Raw genomic sequence first — 22,327 nt, forward strand, 5'->3', positions numbered from 1 at the left:
TCTCTCTCCCTCCCTCACAGCTCTAAGGCATAGCGCATGGTCTCTCTCCCGCTCTTTTGCTCCATCTTGCTTACACCCGTTTCCAGGAGCACACACACATACAGGCAGGCAGACGTGTGCTCGCGCTCTCCACCCTCCCCTCACGCCTTCAGCACTTTGTGGGGATGAGAGAGGAAGAGAAAACAGGGAGGGAAAGAGGGAGAGAGGGAGGGAGGGGGCTTTCAGGGAGAAGAGAGGAGGGGAGTTTTCTCTCTCTCTCTTTCTCTACTCTGCTTTGAGGTGAGGAGTGAGACTACTTACTGTGGCAGTTTCTTGTGCTCTCTCTCTCTCTCTCTCCCTTACTTACTTACTTGCACATGCACAAAATCTCAAAAACAGTATAGATTTCTAAGAAAACTGTTCCACAATATTGGAGATGAAAGGAGATTCTTCTCATCAATTTTCTAACACCATTAAAGTTAAAGCATTTCTTTTTATATCATTATTCTTTAAATGTTACTTGCAAGTTGCAAAACTAGGGTGGATATGCCATCATTAGCCCCTCACTCCAAGTGTTGAAGCAGATTTATTTCATGCTATAGCGTCTATATAGTGTCTTAAAGCTATATGTTTCTGTCACGCTTGACTTGGAAATAAGACTCAGACACCTGCCACACTGCCGGCCAGCCAGGTTATTAAGCCTGCAGCACAGGAAGAAGAATGGCCAGGTTAACACCATAGCTGCCCTACTGAATGTACAGCCTCTCAATCGACAGCAATTTACACGGTGCATATGGCAATTTGGTTCTGAACAAATGAACTACAGGGAGACCAACGCCACTAGAATAGCCTGAGTGACCCGTTAAGATGTTCCCTTCACATGCCAGCTGTATCTGGATGTCTTACTTGCATAGAGACAAATGCAGGGTGTAGAGTAGACACACACACTCCTCCGCAGTGGGAACAGAACGTAAGGTGCCTGGACAAGGCAGAACACCCAGAGGTAGTTTTGCTCCCATTCTGATAAAATCTCAGGTAGGTCCCGACGAAATACAGGTAATGTGCTCACAAAGCTATTGTTTCCACAAAATTCAATCACTGTTTAGACGATAAGCATACATTCAAATATCCGATGTTAAACTTCAGCTTGTATCTTTCTATAGTTATACAATGAAGTGAATCAAGAGGTTTCCTCTACGCATATTTCAACAACACCTTTGTGACCAAACAAAGGAAGAGGACTCTTCTGCGCGCTGTGAACAACGCATCTTGTTAACCAAGTTTATCTGCCTCCTCGGTTTCATCTTCTCCAACCCTCATCCAGGAATTGTAATGCCATTTCAAAACAAGCTAATGGCACCACCTTGTGGATATGCTCTATAATGACAGCTCGATGTGGCGCTCCCATAATATATTTGAAACCCAAGGTCTCAGCAACACGTTTCCCCCCCACAAATGGCAGTGCTTTTATTTGAGCTTTGCAACAGTAAAATCAGCAGTCAGCATTATGGTCCAAGTTGTAAATTTGTCAGCTCCATCACTGACCTGGTCAAAATGTCTGGCCGTTAAGGAACCACTGGGTATATTAGTCATGTAGGGTGGACATACGTCTGGCTTTTGGCTGGACAGTCCCATTCTTCAGCACCATGTCCTCCTTCGGAATGTCTGGCCGGACGTGTATTTATCCAGTTTTTAACATGCTCTACTTGTCTCACTGTGTATGTGCTTTTGGGAACTATTTAAATTGGGTGTAAATGTACTGGCATCACTGGTAAGTAATCAGGCGATTTGCATGTAAATCAAATGTTGCTATATTTTTCGCCATTTAGGTAACGTTTTCGTAACTAACGATTGCCTGGCTTTTGGGGGTCATTGTAATGGCTACCCTGTCTGTAGGTATTTAGTGTAACAAGGGCAGACACGTCTGGACTCTTTGAACCCTCACTAGTAATAACATACATTTTGCCATCGGCTTACAAACTATCATGGCAGAGACACCATAGTGCTAGCATGTTTGAATCACTGTCCGTACATTTAGGTGTACCATCACAAGGCATTCAATTTGTTTTTAGAAATTACACACTGAAAGAGTATGCTGTTCTTGGCGAAATCCTTGATGGATGGCTCTGGCTCCAAGACATACGAAAGCCAGGAACCAAGTCTGCTGGCTCTGGCCTGGTGTTATTCAAACTGAGAGTTGGGGTATGTCTGATACGGCTTGGTATATATGAAATAGTATATGAAATTTCAGTATATAAAAATTCACCAATACCAAGTTACCCGTTTTATTCTCACACAAATTTCAGCCAAAAACCAGTATGCACGTCTCCAAACATATGTGTAATAACTAGGCCTGTCAAAGTTAACGCGTTAATCTATGAGATTATTGTGGCCGAGATTAATGCGCTAAAATATTTTAAGGCAGACGCAACTTTGTTTACTTCCGGTGTGCGTTGACTCCTGACACGAAACCGCCACATGTCTGCTATCAGTTAGATAGGTGAGACCAAGACGGTAGTTTAAGATGGAGAGAGCTGAGGGATTGTTGGGCGGAAAGTTTCTGTTTAAAATGACGGAACAATCGACAAAACTAAAGTTGTATGTAGCATTTGTCAAGCTGAATTTAGCTATCACAGAAGTAGCACTCCACGACTTCACTAGGAACATAATTAGACCAGTCCGTGAAAAGGTTACCAACGCTTTAGCAGTTTGGGTTGCCGGTGACTGTCGGCCCATCAACATAGTTGAGGACGGTGGGCTGACTGAGGTGATTCGAATTGCTTCAGGGGACAATTCTTACAATTAACCGTCGAGGGGCACCATTGTGTCTTGCATACATTCCTTGTATGACGGCGAGAGAGCACAAAAAAATTCAGCTCCTCGAGAAAGCTGCCAGCTTTGAAACTCGAGTGGATACAACAGCAAGGAGGTGGAGGTCAGGTAGGCCATTGTCTCCTTATCTCCTGGTGCTAAGTCTGCTTCCAGACAAGCTGAAAAGATTGACAATACTACTAATTGTAAATCATTCTAGGCGAGACTACTTTTAAGTATAAGGAATATCACAGTATAAACAGGAAAACTATCATTTCAAATAATTGAGCTCAATGTGTTTAGGACACCACTGTGCAGTGTTCACTGCCCCATAGTGGCACCCACAGGTATTACAATTTCACCTAGAATGCCCCAGTCCACTAAAACATCATGACAACCAATGGAAGGCTTCATAGCAACAGTGACAGAAATGACTGGCTCATGGTAACACAGTAGAAGAAGGTGCTCCAATAGCATATTTTCAGTACAGTATTTTCTAGCCTTGCCACCTTGGAGATACAGTCAGGGCCATTTTCAAAAAAGATGCGAAAAACAGTGAAGACATACCAACGTACCAAAAAACGTCCCAACAAAAGCTGCTGCAACTGACTTTCGGACCTGGTGATCTCAGGACCTGTGCTAAGTTACCCAAAAAATATAAAATCAATCAGAATTGATATGAAATGCACTCTTAGGCTAAAATATTCTATTTTGTCCGTACTGTTGTCCGTAATGTCCAAACTGAAATGTGAGTATCTGAACTGACACAACTGAGAACTAAATGAAGTTTAGCCACAATTCCAGTGGTGTTTCTCTTTTCAGTTAGATATAATTGTTTAAAGAATGGGTAATTCACAGCTATCTGTGGCTTTCTTCAGAACAAAAAATCTGTTTAAACATTGTCGGATGGTTCAGGTATTATTTGTCTTTACCGTTATTGGTTCACACAAAGGGCTTACTTTCAAATAATACACCTGATGTCTCAACAGTATCAAATGCCAGGTGAACTGACAGAAGAAAGTGTGCAGATTGTGAAATGATGGTGAAAACAAAATTTGAAAAAAAGATGACATTTTTTTGTGTTTACCGTTATTTGCACTTTTCTTATATAATTATATAATGCCCCTCCTACATTACTGTTTACATCTTGCCACATTCCAAATCACTCTTCTGCCACAAGAGAGACCAGTACGACTTTGGTTCAACTGAATCCATTTCTCTGATAAATATGTGTCTTCAGCCTGTAGCGTTTGATAGTGAGTGGATGGATGAGTTGTGAGTGCGGAGAGAAACCTTAAAGCCACACACCTGTGTCCCTGTTAGCGGTCAGCGCCACACACCTGTGTCCCTGTTAGCGGTCAGCGCTGGGGGCTCCTAACAGATGCAGTGGTCTGTGGAAGAGAATACAAGCAAAGGGTCAACAGAGTTCAGCCTACCAGAGCAGCAAAACAGATCGCTTCAATGGCACACCATGCCATCAGTTCAAATGACAACAGCATACAAACTTGGATGAAGAGTCAAAACAAATGGCGGGGAAGAGAATATGACAACCAGATTCATGGTTTAACCCCCAGAATAGTGAAAAAAACAAACAAAACAAAAAATAAACACCCATATCCTCTTGGCACTTTCTGTGGCTGTAAACAGCTCGAGACCACTAATCTCTGAGCCTCAGGATGCTGGGTTTTCTGAAAGGGCAGCCGGGACGATGTAATCCAGTGCATCCTGACAGGCCGTTCCCTTTTAAAATAGAGTCATGGGCAGTGGTGCTAAATACGCATGATGACGTGTCAATCCACTGACAGGCCTGAGCTTCCACCCACAGGAGGCACTTACAAGTTGAGCCCTGTAAAAGTCCTCAATAAAACACCACGTGAAAATGACATTCTTGTGGCTTGGGGAACGCGAACTACTGCCCTCCAGCTCCCAATCCCACCAAATGAGGAAACCGAAAGCACTGGAGTGGGATGGGACCAAAAAGAGAAAAATGTGAAAGTTTATTGGGGGGTGGAATTAAAAATGAGAGAGTGATACTTTACACCAAACCTAACCTCAAGCTCACTCTCCAAATCCAGCCTTAAGGAAGGGAAATGTCTGGGCTCTGCTGACCGACATATTTAAGGTGGCGGGCTTGGCCAAGAGCTGCCCTTTTCTCCACACACAGAATACCAGGAAGGGGTTTGAGGAGGAGGGAAAAAAATGGAGCTGGCAATTTCCAAGTGCTAACCTCCAGCTAACCCTCTGGCACGTCTGTCAGAGGACCACAGAAGGCCAGTCTGCAGCCAGAGTGGGAGCCAGAGAGAGTTTGGGCTGGGGGCATGAGGCACTGATTTATGGCTTATGAGCAAAACAGCAGGCCTGTCAAAATCTCATCCATCCAATACTAACTATGGAGGAGGAGGAAGCAGCCAGACGGTTTCACTCGCGGGGTCCTGCAAGGACACTTCTGTTTGTCCTTGTTGCTGCATACATGATGGTCTTCTCCCACCAAAGAGACAGACACACACACACACACACACACACACACACACACACACACACTTCGAAGCAGTTCCTGTTGTACCACTTTACAGAGAGCAGGCTCGTCCTACTAGCTTAAGTAGGGGGTTGAGCATTTGTTTTGACAGCTTAAGTAGAGGTACTGCTCTTTGCATTGGTAGATGTGGCAGATGCAAGCTTAACACACAGGCTCGCCAGCAGGTCTGCTGTATCTCTCACAGGCTCTACCTACTAGCAGTGCCCAATAGAGGTCCTGTGGGGGTCAAGCCACGGTCTCTCTCATCTGTGGTCAATACCAACTGGTAAACACAGATGCAATGCAACCCCCCCCCCCTCCCCACACACACACACACACACACACACACACACACACACACACACACACACACACACACACACACACACACACACACACACACACACACACACACACACACACACACACACACACACACACACACACACACACACATTTACACATGCAAGCAGGCAGGCAGAAGCAGCAGTCTAGTGTGCACTCTGTTTTCATGAGATCAAGCATCTTTTTGTCCAGTGCTCAACAGCACATCTTTGATGTGGCCAAATACTCTTCTGTGGAATCCAGTGCCATTCAACAGGGACCCTCAGATGCTCAAAGAAGGTCAAAGGGTCGCCAGTTCAAAAAGAGAACATTGCTGATGGGCTGAGAAGGACGGAGAGGCAGGAAGAATAGAGAAGTATGTTTTCAAATCTCTGGTTTGCTCAATTAAGCGGTCATACACATTTATAGCTATAATGTATGAGCTTTCACTGTTCTGAAAATGAGAATATCCAAGGTGCTCTCTCGCTCTCTCTCACACACACACACACACACACACACACACACACACACACACACACACACACACACACACACACCATAAGGTAATAAATCCCCAAAACGGCAATGGGGATTATTAAGTCACCGGTTGTTCAGCACGGCAAAGCCCAGCAAAATAACTGTTATGACTAATGGTGTTAACGCCACCTGATGTCAGGTTTGACCTTTCTGGAGGAGCTTACAGAGGGCGGTAAAAAACCTGCATTTACTGCATCCAGGGTAAGGACAACCTGACACCGCAGGATGGAGCCAATCAGCTGCTGCCAACACCGACCACATGGTGGAGCCATTAGACTGTCTGTGGAATGGTGAGAAGCGTCTGAAATTCACTTGTCGTCTCGACTCCTCTTCTCCCCACAGGCATCCGGCTCAAGCACCACAGCAAAGACTATGTGTCTTGGCGGCACTCACGAGTCGAGAGACAAAAGTCAGACTTGATTCACAGGCAAAAAAAAAATCAGCCTCCTAAGGCGACCCTGGAAGAAAACATGTGGAAAGGTCTCATTCCTGCAAAGTGCGTAACCAAGTGGCCTTTTGCTGCTATGACAACCCAAGTGGTATGCTGGGATGTCCGGGGTGAGACTCAGTGGCTCTCTGGCGCCTGATAAGGGCCAGATTTATTTCCACTCGAGTAAAGTCTGCACGATGACCAAAACAAGAGCTTGAGGGCAGCCAATGCCACAGGGGCTAAACACACTTAGAGGGGGAGCCATGGAGGGAGGGAGAGAGAGGAAATTTCCATTGTGGTGAGGCTGCATAAGCCCAGTGAAGGAGCATGGAGCACGGAGCACGCATGACTGCAGTCTGTCTGGAGCAGCATTGTGTACACTCACAGCAAACACACTCTTGACTGAGGCAGACTGGCAGGCGACGGAGGTGGGCGCGGGCACAGATTGCACAGACTCTGAGCTGTAGTGGTGACGGCATGGTGCTAATTGCAGAGATGGCAGCGTTCACCACCTTACCACCGTTCGGTCACCTTGTGTGCCGTCACTCGTTCTGCAAGAAGAAAATAATAAGATCTGCTCCTCAGAACGGTTCTTTTTGCCTGTACTCTAAATTTTCGGAGGTCAAATAATCCATATTTACATCTTCATGATCATCAGCACCTTTTCTATGTGGCTGTGCTAAGCGCAGACCTAATGTCTCCATTATGTTTAACTGAATTGTGACGTGGCGCCGCTGTGAGTGGCAGCTGTCTTAGCAGCTCTTCGTTTTTCTTCTTACACTGTACATAACCGTATTGTATTTGTATCGTATTGACTGTACGTATTGCCTGTACTTATTGTCACTACGTGAGCTGCAAGATACCTGAATTTCCCCACGGGATTAATAAAGTATTTATCTATCTATCTATCCATCTGTCTATCTATCTATCTAACTGTGTTAAAGTGACACAGCGCCAGCAGAGAGCCACTGAAGGTACACAATGGCCAGCATAAGAGAAGAATGTTACTTGAAGAGCGCTTGAAAGTGAATACCTAGCCAAGGCCAAGTTATAAACAACAAGCCTATTCTGTTTAAACAGTGTGGGAATTCAATAACTGAATCCATAAATCACACAGTCAGACGGTGCTGATAGTCCAGAGGACACACACACACACACACACACACCTTAAACCCTGCCAGCACAAAAATACAGACTGTGTGAGATGTCTGGCTACAAGCTCAAACATAACAGAGAGGAGAAATCACCTGTAACATCTGCACACATCTCTTTCTCTCTCCCTCTCCCTCTCCCTCATAAGCCCACCGACAAGGCCTATACCTATCCACACTGCAGCAGCAGTTCTGCGTCCGTCCTGGTGGGGGCAGTAGCGTCCCTGGCCAGTACATTGCAGCGCAGCGCTGGGGGCTGCGGTGCTTTGAGCATGAGAGGGCTGAGCCGCGGAGCGTGGGTCTGTCGCCTAGCCCAGATTTGAGAGCATACGGGGAAGCTGTGGCAGGAGACGCCGGAGGGGAGAGAGACGCAGGGTGGAGCCGGGGCCGCTGGGGCCACTCGCACCGCCACTCATCAGCGGCAGGAAAAGACCCCTGACTCACAGGCGAGACAAACTCCCCGCAGAGTGAGGGATGACCGCGGACATAGAAAACACTAGATGCAGTATTCCACAGCCCTTACCCTCACCCCAATCCAAAGTAATCAGGCCCTGACTGCGCTCAGAACCCAGACCAACTGCCAAGTCAGGGGGAGGGGAGGGGGAAAAGGTGGACTCAAACCTGACCGTGTGTGTGTGTGTGTGTGTGTAAGTAAGTAAGTGTGTGTGTGTGTGTGTGTAAGTAAGTGTGTGAGTGTGTGTCCATCTGAGAGCGCCGAGCTGTGAGAGCAGGACCTTCTCCAAAAGAAACACAATCCTGCTGGCTCCAGCGAGGCCGAGCTGGACACACACACACACACACACACACACACACACACACACCACACACACACACACACACACACACACACACACACACAAGACGCACGAGGGAGGAATTACCGTGCCTGCCCCGGGTGTGAACTTCCGTCAGGGAAAAGCTGGTTGAATATTAAGCATAATAAGTTGCCTGGCTAATATCCTCTCTAGCTTCCACCGGATCCTTCCTTTTTTCCCCGCCCCCTTCTTCCCTGTAAGCCACGGAGCAACCTTCTTACCCAATTGCAGTCGGAATGCAGCGGTTTAAATATTTATCACTGCAGCGAGTGCCTTGTTGTTTGGCTAACTCGGCTAAAACACAGCACAGCTGCTAATTTCTCCACATCAAGGCGGGGGGGGGGAATGGGGGAAGCAATAGTGTTTACTTTTCAACACACAGAGATATCAGACATTACACGCGCACACCCACGCAAATCACACCTACACAACTGAGGCCTTGTTTGTGGCCGATGGCTGCTGTTCCAGCGGATGTATGGTTGGCTGGGCCCCCTGTGGGACCTGGGGTTGGGGAGGTGTTAGGGGGGAGATGTGGTGGCGATGGTGGGGAGTGTGTTTAGAGGCGACGACTTAGGGAGGTGTTAGGGAGGAGATGGGGACACGGGAGATGTGGTGGCGATGGTGGGGGGTGTGTTTAGAGGCGATGACTGCTCGTTGCACTCGTTCACTCGGGCCAGTTGAGCTCTGGGCAGGAGCCGAAGCTCGTTATCTCGAGCCCGTTAAAAACCACGAATCACAACAGGGTCACACGAAAACAATGAGATGTGTGAGGGAGGGGAAAGGAAATGGAAACATGGTGTGTGTGTGTGTGTGTGAGCAGGCAAGTGCAGGCATGTGTTAGGGTGACAGGGTGGAGACCACCTTTTGGAACACCCCCCCCCCCCTCGCCCCCCTTTGATGACTGCCAAAATGACTGGGTCCCTGGCACTGTACTTCTCTCCTCACCTCTGCAGCCTTTCTGCAATCAGCCCACACTCACAGGCACATATGGGTGCCGTGTGTGGTGTGTGTGTGTGTGTGTGTGTGTGTGTGTGTGGAGGACGCTGGGCACACAGCTGGGCCTCTGACTGCGTGCCACTGAGACCTGGCCTCCTGAACAATGCACTGCACTGTGTGCCTGAGGAAAGACCAGGGGAGGAGGCCCTCTGGGGAGACGGCGCGGGCCGGTCCAGGCCCACATGTCTGAGCTCAAAGGAGCCGGCTGTCGACGGAGGAAAAGACCTCCACTGCAGAGGCGAGGTACAGTAGTCACACCGGCAGCCTGAGAACAGGACTCAGATAAAAACACATTTTTTTGTTTTAACCTTGCTGAATCCTGGAGCGTATCCTTGAGACAGCGAGAGTTTTCCTCGTTTTTTTTTTTAAACGTCTAGTCTCATCCTCAGGCCCGGCCCAACAACCCCAACCCACTCAGTCACCTGTGCACGACAGATTTGGGTTGTTTGTTTGCACAGTTGGGGCACGCTCTTCCAATGCTCACCCTCTCCCTCTCTCTTTCTCTCTCTCTCTCTCCATCCCCCTCTTCCCCCATGGGAGACTGAATCTGGGTCATGCCTCGGGGGAGATGACAGAGCAGTGTGGGCTGGCCAGCTGGCCATCACAGCTGGAGCTCTCCGTAAAAGAAGAGCAAAAAAAGGAAACACACCAGGTGACATCTGCAGCAGTGAGGCCAAGGGCGGGTACCTGCTCTTCCACCTGGGCTCTGATGAGCCCCCCAGGGAAGTGGGTGGGTAAAGGGTGTGTGTGTGTGTGTGTGTGTGTGTGTGTGTGTGTGTGTGTGTTAAGGGATGAAGAGGGCACACTGAGATATGAGAGTGCCTGCAAAGGCCAGAGTGGCCAAGCCCAAGGGACTGATTAGCTTAGATAGCTAGCAGCAGGCATGTCCACACAAAAAAAAAACGAGGGCATTAAATTGTTAGTCTTTCACAGTTGTGTGGGAAAATGCCATACTAGGAGGGCAGCTAGAACCTATGCTGCACACGTTGTCAATAGCTCACTCATGATGGACCTTAGCAAACAGCAGCTGGCTCTATGTGGCTCTACAGTGTGCCAATGCAGTGGGCCCTGGACCTGGACCTGGACCAGAGACCGTGTGAGTGGAGTTTGGGCAAAGCCATAGCTGGGGCCACTTCTGCAGCCCACAGCGGACAAAAATAGCACACAGTAAGAAGAAGTATTTAGGAAGAGTGCTGAGAGACCTGGTTCAGAGAGACAAGGAGAGGGTCATGGAGGAGAGATGGAATGAGCAAAATCAAGAGAGAGAGAGAGAGAGAGAGGGGTAGAGAAAGAATGATGGAGAGAGAGAGGAAATAAACTGAAATGCCTCAGTCACAATATCAGCATTTTCTTCACGACATAAAAGGAGGAAAACACAAGAAAGAAGAAGAAGAAGAAAAAGCTTCAATCCTCTCCACAGCCCTCTTGTGAAGCGTGCAGAACAAAGCTGAGGCGTTCTTTCCCACGCACGGGCCATTCAGGGAGCTGCGGCGGCGGCTTGTGTTACAGCTCTTGTGTTTTAAGTAGGCCATGAGAACTGCAGAGCTGCGCTCACAGCCTGACTTCACCTCTCACAGCGGCCCTTTGTGCAGAGAGGAGCAGAGAGAGAGAGAGAGAGAGAGAGAGAGAGAGAGAGAGAGAGAGAGAGAGAGAGTGGAGAGGAGCAGAGAGAGAGAGAGAGAGAGAGAGAGAGAGGATCAGTTTCCACCTGGCCCAGGTGTGGACCATCAGCTCCTCCTGAGAGCTGGACCTGTCAGGCCTGTTTAGAACAGGCCAATCAGACACCGGTGAGTCCACAGCTGGAACAAAGGGCAAAACACCACCAACTCCACCCCCCCACCCCCACACACAAGAAAGGAGGGGTAAGACACCAGAAACCCAGAGAAGCTTCCAAAAGAGACAATAGTCAAGCAATAGAGGATCTCAGTGGAGCCCACAGCCCGAGGTCCCCTGCCCAGTAACACCAGGAGGTGATGGCGGGATGATGCACTCACAACAATGCCCGGGTTCGGCTGAAGTGCAAAGCCCGGCCTCGCCGTTCCGGCGGAAGAACACCCAGTACTGGCAGGCATGGCCGAATCAAAGCTCATTCATGTCCTCCCCTTCCTCTCACGGAGACCATGAAGAAGTGTGAAGCTATCTTTCTCTCCCTCTCTGTCTGTCTCTCTCTCTCTCTCTTCTCTGAAGACAGCTATGTCTGTCCCACAGCAAACAGCGCGAGGGGCTTTAAGTGAGGGGCTGAACTGCTGTATGCCCCACTGCTCCATCCGCAGACACGCTCCGAGGCAAATACAGCAGCTTCCGCTCAACATGAGAAAGAAGCCGACCCTTAATTCCTGAATAATAAAAGAGACTGAGAAAAAGTGAGAGAGAGACAGAAATAAAAGAATGGGTGAGAAGGGAGTTGGAGAAAGAGAAAGAAAGAAAGAAAGAAAGAAAGAAAGAAAGAAAGAAAGAAAGAAAGATGAATGAGCTGTGGCATGAGCTCGTACTGACAGACCCCTGTCAGTCCTACCTCTGGGGGATGGGGAGAGGAGGGCCAGTGCAGTGCAGTGTAGCGCAGCCTCTCGCTGGGCCAACCCAGCACTCAAGAGTGCCAAGCCATCCAGTCACCACAAAATTGCAGCGCACAGCCTTGCTCGGGCCAGACGGGCCACTCAACTCGTCTCGTCTGCCTCTGTGTCCATCCATCCACTTTCCCATCTGTCCAAAGGTCGCTCGGTCAATTTGTCAGCACATCTGCCTGTGTTTCATTCTTTCTGTCCGACTGTCCATCTGTATGTCAGTCCACACATTTGTCCGTTTGTCCATTTCTCTGCCTGGTTTTGTCATTTCCTCAGTCTCCATTGGCTCGTCTATCTGTCTGTCTGTCTGGCCACACAACCATTGGTCTGCCTGCCTGCTCATTTATTGTGCTTCCACACAGTCACAGTGCTGCTGTGATGCTCTGATGAACTAGCTGTCAGGGCGTGTTGGCGAGAGCTTATGAAATTCATTTTACTTTGGGCCAAATTCCTTTACATTTTTTGCATGATTCCATGTATTCCTTTTTATTTTTTCTAGATTTGGGTTTATCAATTTTATCATCATTAAATCTTATGTCGAATCAAAACATTAACTTGTGACACGGTACACAGTGCTTTTACACACATGTTTGAATCTGTCTAGGTGATAGGCCTATGTTGTAATAGAGAGTGTAGGGTAGGGTATGACCCTAGACACTACAAATAGACTTTCATTTACTAGAATATTCCATTGAATCTTACAGAATGAAAACATGTGCAGACATATATAAGGGGAGATTACCTTCTGGAGTCGGTAAGCCACTTGTGTTATAATAGTCTACATGAACATTCTAAATGTTAGTCAGGTCATTCTAAGGTTATTAAGGAAAAAATCTGAGAATTATTATAAGAATATATAAGAATATTTAGAGGCTATTATAAGATTTGGGGCAGCATCTAAATATTCTAATGATGCTATTATAAGAATGAGAAGAATATTTAGATGCTGCCCCAATGACCAGTTTTAGTCTCCTGTGTTCGACAAACACAAATGAACCGTATTTCCCATTTGGTTCCCAACGCATAGGGATGCAGCACTTCACCATCATCGCTGTGGCAAACTCCGTATTCATGAAAAGTCGTGAGCCTGGCTATTTGGCATTGTGGTCAGGGTGCAGGTTTGGTACCCTGTAGAGGCGGGTTCAAGTCCGGGTGGGGCGACTGCTCTCTCCCTTCGCTCCACATTTTAAAAGCATCAATCACGAGAGGTTGATACAATGAGATTTACTCTGAGAGTTCTTTGTCTCTGACAACATCTTTGATGTGCCTGTGTCACTCAAGCGGGCAAAAATGTTGCCTATAACAATGTCAAATGCATTTCTCCGTCATTTCGTTCCGAAATGTCAAATTCCATTTGTTTAACTGTGAATTCTGTTTTACTTATGGAGTCATGAGATACCGTCAGCGTTTTCCACATCCAGGAAATCATGGGACCATTAGCACGGTCAGGTGGCGACAAGGAGAGAGGGTCAAACAACAGGGATATCAGGCAGTGAGAGGCTCCTCTCCTTCCCATCAACTCGAACACACACACAGACACAGACACACACACAAAAACATACTTCTACAGCAGTACACGCTGCTGTGAAGGCCAAAGAGCAAAGTGAGGGCTGTGAACTGGGGATTTGGGTGGTTGCCATTTTCGTTTTCTAGCACTGATATTCTAAATTATGTTCTATAAAAGGATATGAACTCTTGTGCAAATGTATGTGTCCGTCTGTGTCCGTGTGTGTGTGTGTGTGTGTGTGTGTGTGTGTGTGCGCGCAGCGGTCTGCAGACACACTCCTTATTCCTGAACAAACCCAGTCTCTCTGTTATCGTGCACCCCCAAGCTGTCATTAAATCTATAAACTCCCACACTCGTGTTCACCACTTTCTTTCCTTCATTTCACCATCTTTTCTCTTTCTCCCCACCCTCCCCCCCTCCAACCTGCGAAATATTGAAAAGCTCATCCAAATAGCTCAGGGGAGATCATTTTGATATCAATATTTGTTCTGGGTAGGCATGTGTGTTTTCCACTCTCAAAAGCCTGATGCACGTCACCAGTGGAACAGTGCGCAATCATGTCAATATCCATACTCCCAATCCTCCACTTTCCTGAAGAAAAAACAGAACCAAACCAAACAGTGGGTTCAATAATGGCCCTTCAGAGCCGGGGGGGGGGGGGGGGGGGGAGAGAGAGAGAGAGAGAGAGAGAGAGAGAGAGAGTGGAGAGGAGCAGAGAGAGAGAGAGAGAGAGAGAGAGAGAGGATCAGTTTCCACCTGGCCCAGGTGTGGACCATCAGCTCCTCCTGAGAGCTGGACCTGTCAGGCCTGTTTAGAACAGGCCAATCAGACACCGGTGAGTCCACAGCTGGAACAAAGGGCAAAACACCACCAACTCCACCCCCCACCCCCCACCCACACCCCCCCACCCCCACACACAAGAAAGGAGGGGTAAGACACCAGAAACCCAGAGAAGCTTCCAAAAGAGACAATAGTCAAGCAATAGAGGATCTCAGTGGAGCCCACAGCCCGAGGTCCCCTGCCCAGTAACACCAGGAGGTGATGGCGGGATGATGCACTCACAACAATGCCCGGGTTCGGCTGAAGTGCAAAGCCCGGCCTCGCCGTTCCGGCGGAAGAACACCCAGTACTGGCAGGCATGGCCGAATCAAAGCTCATTCATGTCCTCCCCTTCCTCTCACGGAGACCATGAAGAAGTGTGAAGCTATCTTTCTCTCCCTCTCTGTCTGTCTCTCTCTCTCTCTCTTCTCTGAAGACAGCTATGTCTGTCCCACAGCAAACAGCGCGAGGGGCTTTAAGTGAGGGGCTGAACTGCTGTATGCCCCACTGCTCCATCCGCAGACACGCTCCGAGGCAAATACAGCAGCTTCCGCTCAACATGAGAAAGAAGCCGACCCTTAATTCCTGAATAATAAAAGAGACTGAGAAAAAGTGAGAGAGAGACAGAAATAAAAGAATGGGTGAGAAGGGAGTTGGAGAAAGAGAAAGAAAGAAAGAAAGAAAGAAAGAAAGAAAGAAAGAAAGAAAGATGAATGAGCTGTGGCATGAGCTCGTACTGACAGACCCCTGTCAGTCCTACCTCTGGGGGATGGGGAGAGGAGGGCCAGTGCAGTGCAGTGTAGCGCAGCCTCTCGCTGGGCCAACCCAGCACTCAAGAGTGCCAAGCCATCCAGTCACCACAAAATTGCAGCGCACAGCCTTGCTCGGGCCAGACGGGCCACTCAACTCGTCTCGTCTGCCTCTGTGTCCATCCATCCATCCATCCACTTTCCCCATCTGTCCAAAGGTCGCTCGGTCAATTTGTCAGCACATCTGCCTGTGTTTCATTCTTTCTGTCCGACTGTCCATCTGTATGTCAGTCCAGCCATTTGTCCGTTTGTCCATTTCTCTGCCTGTTTTGTCATTTTCTCAGTCTCCATTGGCTCGTCCATCTGTCTGTCTGTCTGGCCACACAACCATTGGTCTGCCTGCCTGCTCATTTATTGTGCTTCCACACAGTCACAGTGCTGCTGTGATGCTCTGATGAACTAGCTGTCAGGGCGTGTTGGCGACAGCTTAGGGCCCTATGAAGTTCATTTTACTTTGGGCCAAATTCCTTTACATTTTTTGCATGATTCCATGTATTCCTTTTTATTTTTTCTAGATTTGGGTTTATCAATTTTATCATCATTAAATCTTATGTCGAATCAAAACATTAACTTGTGACACGGTACACAGTGCTTTTACACACATGTTTGAATCTGTCTAGGTGATAGGCCAATGTTTAATAGGGAGTGTATGGTAGGGTATGACCCTAGACACTACAAATAGACTTTCATTTACTATAATATATGTGCAGACATATATAAGGGGAGATTACCTTCTGGAGTCAGTAAGCCACTTGTGTTATAATAGTCTACATGAACATTCTAATGTTAGTCAGGTCATTCTAAGGTTATTAAGGAAAAAATCTGAGAATTATTATAAGAATATATAAGAATATTTAGAGGCTATTATAAGAATTGGGGCAGCATCTAAATATTCTAATGATGCTATTATAAGAATGAGAAGAATATTTAGATGCTGCCCCAATGACCAGTTTTAGTCTCCTGTGTTCGACAAACACAAATGAACCGTATTTCCCATTTGGTTCCCAACGCATAGGGATGCAACACTTCACCATCATCGCTGTGGCAAACTCCGTATTCATGAAAAGTCGTGAGCCTGGCTATTTGGCATTGTGGTCAGGGTGCAGGTTTGGTACCCTGTAGAGGAGGGTTCAAGTCCGGGTGGGGCGACTGCTCTCTCCCTTCGCTCCACATTTTAAAAGCATCAATCACGAGAGGTTGATACAATGAGATTTACTCTGAGAGTTCTTTGTCTCTGACAACATCTTTGATGTGCCTGTGTCACTCAAGCGGGCAAAAATGTTGCCTATAACAATGTCAAATGCATTTCTCCGTCATTTCGTTCCGAAATGTCAAATTCCATTTGTTTAACTGTGAATTCTGTTTTACTTATGGAGTCATGCGATACCGTCAGCGTTTTCCACATCCAGGAAATCATGGGACCATTAGCACGGTCAGGTGGCGACAAGGAGAGAGAGTCAAACAACAGGGATATCAGGCAGTGAGAGGCTCCTCTCCTTCCCATCAACTCGAACACACACACACACACAGACACACACACACACAAAAACATACTTCTACAGCAGTACACGCTGCTGTGAAGGCCAAAGAGCAAAGTGAGGGCTGTGAACTGGGGATTTGGGTGGTTGCCATGTTCGTTTTCTAGCACTGATATTCTAAATTATGTTCTAGAAAAGGATATGAACTCTTGTGCAAATGTATGTGTCCGTCTGTGTCCGTCTGTGTCCGTGTGTGTGTCCGTCTGTGTCCGTGTGTGTGTGTGTGTGTGTGTGCGCGCAGCGGTCTGCAGACACACTCCTTATTCCTGAACAAACCCAGTCTCTCTGTTATCGTGCACCCCCAAGCTGTCATTAAATCTATAAACTCCCACACTCGTGTTCACCACTTTCTTTCCTTCATTTCACCATCTTTTCTCTTTCTCCCCACCCTCCCCCCTCCAACCTGCAAAATATTGAAAAGCTCATCCAAATAGCTCAGGGGAGATCATTTTGATATCAATATTTGTTCTGGGTACGCATGTGTGTTTTCCACTCTCAAAAGCCTGATGCACGTCACCAGTGGAACAGTGCGCAATCATGTCAATATCCATACTCCCAATCCTCCACTTTCCTGAAGAAAAAACAGAACCAAACCAAACAGTGGGTTCAATAATGGCCCTTCAGAGCCGGGGGGGGGGGGGGGGGGGGGGGGGGTCTGAGCAGGAGGCGAGGGGCGTATGATGGGGACCATAGGTCATGGCAAAGTGCTGAAGCAAATCCAGTCTGACATTAGCACACTGAGTCAGGAGATTTTCTCAATGTCATCACAGTTTGTTGTATGTGGTGCGCTCAAGGTGAAAGTCTGGCGTGCTGTCGGCAACAGCGGTGCACCATTAGTGGAGAAATGGAAGGAAGAAGGGATCAGAAAAACAGAAGACAGAGAGGAAGAAAGAATAATAGAAGAATTTCTAGACTGTTTGGTATGGAGTGTGATAGACAAATTCATTCAATTTATGTTAAGGTATTTGTTTTGCTTTTGGGAAGAACCTTCCCACCCCTCAAAAAAAAAAAAAAAAAATCCCAAATCTGAATAAATCCCAATTCCGTTTCCGCACATAACAACATTTCTCATATTTGCATGCAAGGCATTAGCAATGGATTGGCAGCATGATCTATTACAGGGACACTCTCGATCATCTCTCTTTAAACACATCATCGCTTCTGTTAGGGGCTCTAATCAATTCAGTCAGCCCTTCTCCAGGGGGTCAGCCAAGCAGAACAGTGGCAGATGTGAGGAGGTAATTTGGAGGCCCAGGGGCGCCCACTGATGTGGCACAAGGCATTGTGGGTAGACTCGGCACCATCATTTCAAATGGCCCTCAATGACAAAGCGAGCTTTCACATTTAAAAGGCAGAGGAATGGAAAGTGGTACTTCCCATTTGCATGCTTTTATTTGAGGGGAAGAGTTCTACTCGAAGTGACTGATAAAACAGTGAGCTGGGCACATGTGGTGTCTGGGGACTGGATTCCAACAGTGGTAGTGCTAGCGAGCAACACGGCCTGCTAGCGGAGCTGAAGACACACACACACACTTACAGAGAGGATCTGTGTGGCGAGATACACGGTATCCTGTATCCTTTTACACCCACAGACACCCACAGATAAGGCCAGGCTCGATCTTACACAGAACAGTTTGGTTGTCCTGATACAGCTTCATGTGTCACCAGATCAAAGCCTGCTGAGCACCTCCATGACATCTCCTCCATCTCCATCTCTCTCCGCCCTTCTTCCCCTCTCTCTCTCTCCCCCTCTCTCTCTCTGCCCTTCTTCCCCTCTCTCTCTCTCCCCCTCTCTCTTCCCCTCTCTCTCTGCCCTTCTTCCCCTCTCTCTCTCTCCCCCTCTCTCTTCCCCTCTCTCTCCCCCTCTCTCTTCCCCTCTCTCTCTGCCCTTCTTCCCCTCTCTCTCTCCCCCTCTATCTCTCTCTCTCTCTCTCTCTCTCCTTCTTCCCCTCTCCGTCAGGTCTGCTCAAACCCGTGATCTCCCCCAGCCAAAAAACGCCTGCAGCTTTTGAAGCTTCCGCTCTTGGCAACGAGAGGAAAGCAGAAAAAAAACCCACTCGCACCTAAAACACAAGCATATCTGACACGACTCCTCTGATCAGGGTGCACTGTGATTCATCGCTCAGACAAAATGGTGGCAGGAACCCTGGCGTGCCAAGCTCTGGAGCATGTACTCTGGTGCAGCCCAGCCCAGCCCGATCCAACCCACTCTGGGAGCCTTATGAGCTCAGGGAGATGAACACATGTACAGAGGGACAGAGATAACACACGAGACGGAGACAGAGAGCGAGAGAAGACGAGATGAGGAGGAGGAGGAGGGGGGAAAAAAAGCCCCAGAGAAGAGTCAGGCGGGATCTGGTCCTGCTGAGTGAGGGCGTTTGGGGCAGATAGTGACAGAGGGACAGACAGGAGGGTGGGTGGTGGCTGGGTGTGACTGGGGGGGGGGGGGGGGGGGGGGATGGGGTTGTGTGAGGAGCCGATGGAGCTGCAGATCTGGCAGCGAGGGGCTCGGCCGCCATGTGTTGAACCCATGGGCCTGGCACCGACACCAAAGCACTGCCTCTCGGCCAGAACCCCCAGTTTTTTCCTTGGCCACTCGCTAAATACACATCACGCTAATGACAATTAAAACATCATGGCTTTATTCCACTGAATCACATCCACTGATGTGTTGCTAAATGAAAGGCCTTCAGGCCACCTTATTATATTTGCCAGAGTGGTCAAAGGGTCTCATTCTCTGCCTCTGCGCTCGGAAAATAAAAGAGAAGAACAAATAAAACAATTTTATAGCCTTTCGCACTGGCCCAGGCATGCTTCACCACACTACTATATATACCATTTATACACTTCAATCCCGTACAGGCACGCGGTTTCTCCCTCTCTGGCATGCCTATGCACACACACACACACACACACACACACACACACACACACACACACACACACACACACACACACACACACACACACACACACACACACACACACACACACACACACACACACACACACACACACACACACACACACACACACACACACACACACACACACACACACACCTGTCACCTTCCTGGTTTCAAACTCTCTCACATGCATGCATAAACAAATATACGACGAATATGTTACAAATAATGAACACACACACAGAAGAAAAGAATGAATGACGAATGACTAATTTGATGAGAGGCAGCAGCTGATCAAACTGAGGCTGGTGTGTGCATCTCTCCCCCGGCCTGCAGTGTGACTCTCGTGCCAGAGGCACCACTCCCACTGCTATTGGGGAGTGGACCGGCCACTGCTGAGACACCAGCCACACGCCACAGACTGGGAAGGGGGGGGAGGAGAGCGTGGTAATGGGCTTATGTAGCTTTCAACCTCCTGCTGTCACACACACACACACACACACACACACACACACACACACACACACACACACACACACACACACACACACACACACACACACACACACACACACACCAGCAGCAGCAGAAGCAGCTGGCTGCTGCAGTGCGCGCGGGACACACGTCAGCATGGAGCGGAAATACAGATGTCCACTCAGCTCCTTCTCGTGACTGCGGAGATATGAGGGCAGAAAATGGATTGATGAAAATATATGGCGGTGTGCATGATGGATTCACTTAGGCATTCTTCATTCCTCCCAGGCATTCCTCTGATGCATCTGCCCCTCCCACCACCGCACTGTCGCACCACCCCCACCCGCTCCTATCAATACAATCTTATAAAAAGTTAATAACCAGGCATAAAAATGGGTAGCGCGCACTTTTTCCGAACAGCTCGTTTAATGTGAAGGGGAGTACCCATATGCTTTCTGTGTCGGCGGCTGCCCCTGTGCAAACAATGAAGGCCGACACAGCTGGTGACATGGGCACCACTACTGGTTGGGCCACTACACAGTGGAGACCCAGCGCATGATGGCGTAACGAGTAACCAAACACACAAACAAACAAAAAAAACACACTGCTTGTTAAGGTCGGTAAATCACATGAACAGACAATGAAGTCATGTCGCTGTTTTTGGTGTGTGTTGGTGAGCGGGCGCCTATGGTGGTCGTGAGAAATGCTTCAGGCCTTAAATGTTCACAGTCAGCAGCCTATGGTGGTCGTGAGAAATGCTTCAGGCCTTAAATGTTCACAGTCAGCAGCCTATGGCTGGCTCACCTGCCTGCTCTGTGCCAAGTCTGGAGATCTGCTGTTCTGCTGCAATGCAATTTACTTCAGCACAGCACAGGGGAAAATGCATATGCAGAAGGTGGGGACACTGGCCCATGGATACACAGTGAGAATGGAGAGAGAGAGAGAGAGAGAGAGAGAGAGAGAGAGAGAGGGAGAGAGAGAGGGAGAGAGAGAGGGCGGGGGGGGGGGGGTGGAATAAAGACAGAGGGTGAATGGATGGAGAAGGAAGGAAGGGGGAGAGTGCAGAGATTCAGACATTAACACATTAAGCCAGTGCATCCGAGCAGATGTTATTACCTTGAATGCGCCGGGGGGGCTATGTGTGATGAAGTATGAAGTGAAGGTTTATTGTGGACCAAACCACAGATATGATGGAATGGACCAAAACAACCTAGAGGACTTTACATTTTCAGTTAAAGATTCACTCTGTGTGTGTGTGTGTGTGTGTGTGTGTGTGTGTGTGTGTGTGTGTCTGTCAGAATAGAAAAAGGAGGACAACGGCTCTAAGCAGTCTCTGAGTTCAGATGCCAAAGTTCTGGGTAACCAATCCCGTGAGACTCTAAACCCTGGACCCACAAGAGTGCCTTTTACTGCTCAGCACTGGCATGCACACACCCTGACCATAATACTCCACACCAAGCCACAAGAGAAAGACAAGGCCAAAAGGAAGACCGAAATAGGAATATATACACACACAGAAAGAGGAAGACCTATCTTCATTTTCAGTGTAATTGGTTTGCTTTGGCAGTAATGTTGTTGAAAATGGTCAAAGCATACTTCAATTTCAACTTCATCGCGATCCTGTGACAGTGGAAGCGAGAGAAAGTAAGAATAATAGTGAAGAGAATGATAGAGAGAGAGAGAGAGAGAGCGAGAATGCAGGACCCTTGCCAGAGGGGGATGCTAGAGCGACACACAGCACCTGCAGTCATGCATCTAACAGGGGAGAGGTCCTGCTTCTCTGACCAGTGCTGTGGCAGCATCTCAACGATGTGAGCCCAGAGGTCCTCTCCATCTCCACTTCCTCTCCCCTCTCCTCAGTCTCATCCATCACTGCTACCTGCTAACCATCTCTCAAAAGGCTGCTCATTACACAAGTGACTAAACCATTAACATATGCATCCACAGACTGCAGGAGTTCAAATAAACAGGGGAAAAAAAAACCAGACGAGAAGAAAACGTGTGAATGGCAGGCTGCTGGTGCCACTCTGCTGTTATTTTGCTGCAGTGCTGCTGTGCGTGGGCAATGTCTGCAAAAACAAGCAGGCTATTCTTAAAATGTCTGTCTGAAGAGCGTTGTGGGGCTGAGCGCTCACACAGGCTGTGCTGTTGT

The 22,327-nt window shown here is 48.1% G+C and overlaps 1 protein-coding gene across 2 annotated transcripts in view; it reads right to left on the reverse strand.

The window, feature by feature from the left end:
- adarb1b (adenosine deaminase RNA specific B1b) overlaps positions 1-22,327 on the reverse strand; it is a 109,537-nt gene that overhangs the window by 32,946 nt on the left and 54,264 nt on the right. The window contains exon 3 of one of the 2 annotated variants that reach the window (XM_031560129.2): positions 4,099-4,181. The gene's annotated coding sequence lies outside the window, so the exon portion shown is untranslated. Of the gene's footprint in view, positions 230-4,098; positions 4,182-22,327 lie in introns of those variants that run through there. The other variant, XM_012836379.3, reaches the window with a different exon arrangement.

Source organism: Clupea harengus, chromosome 2 (assembly GCF_900700415.2).
Source record: "Clupea harengus chromosome 2, Ch_v2.0.2, whole genome shotgun sequence".
In the NCBI taxonomy this organism is placed as follows: Eukaryota; Metazoa; Chordata; class Actinopteri; order Clupeiformes; family Clupeidae; genus Clupea; species Clupea harengus.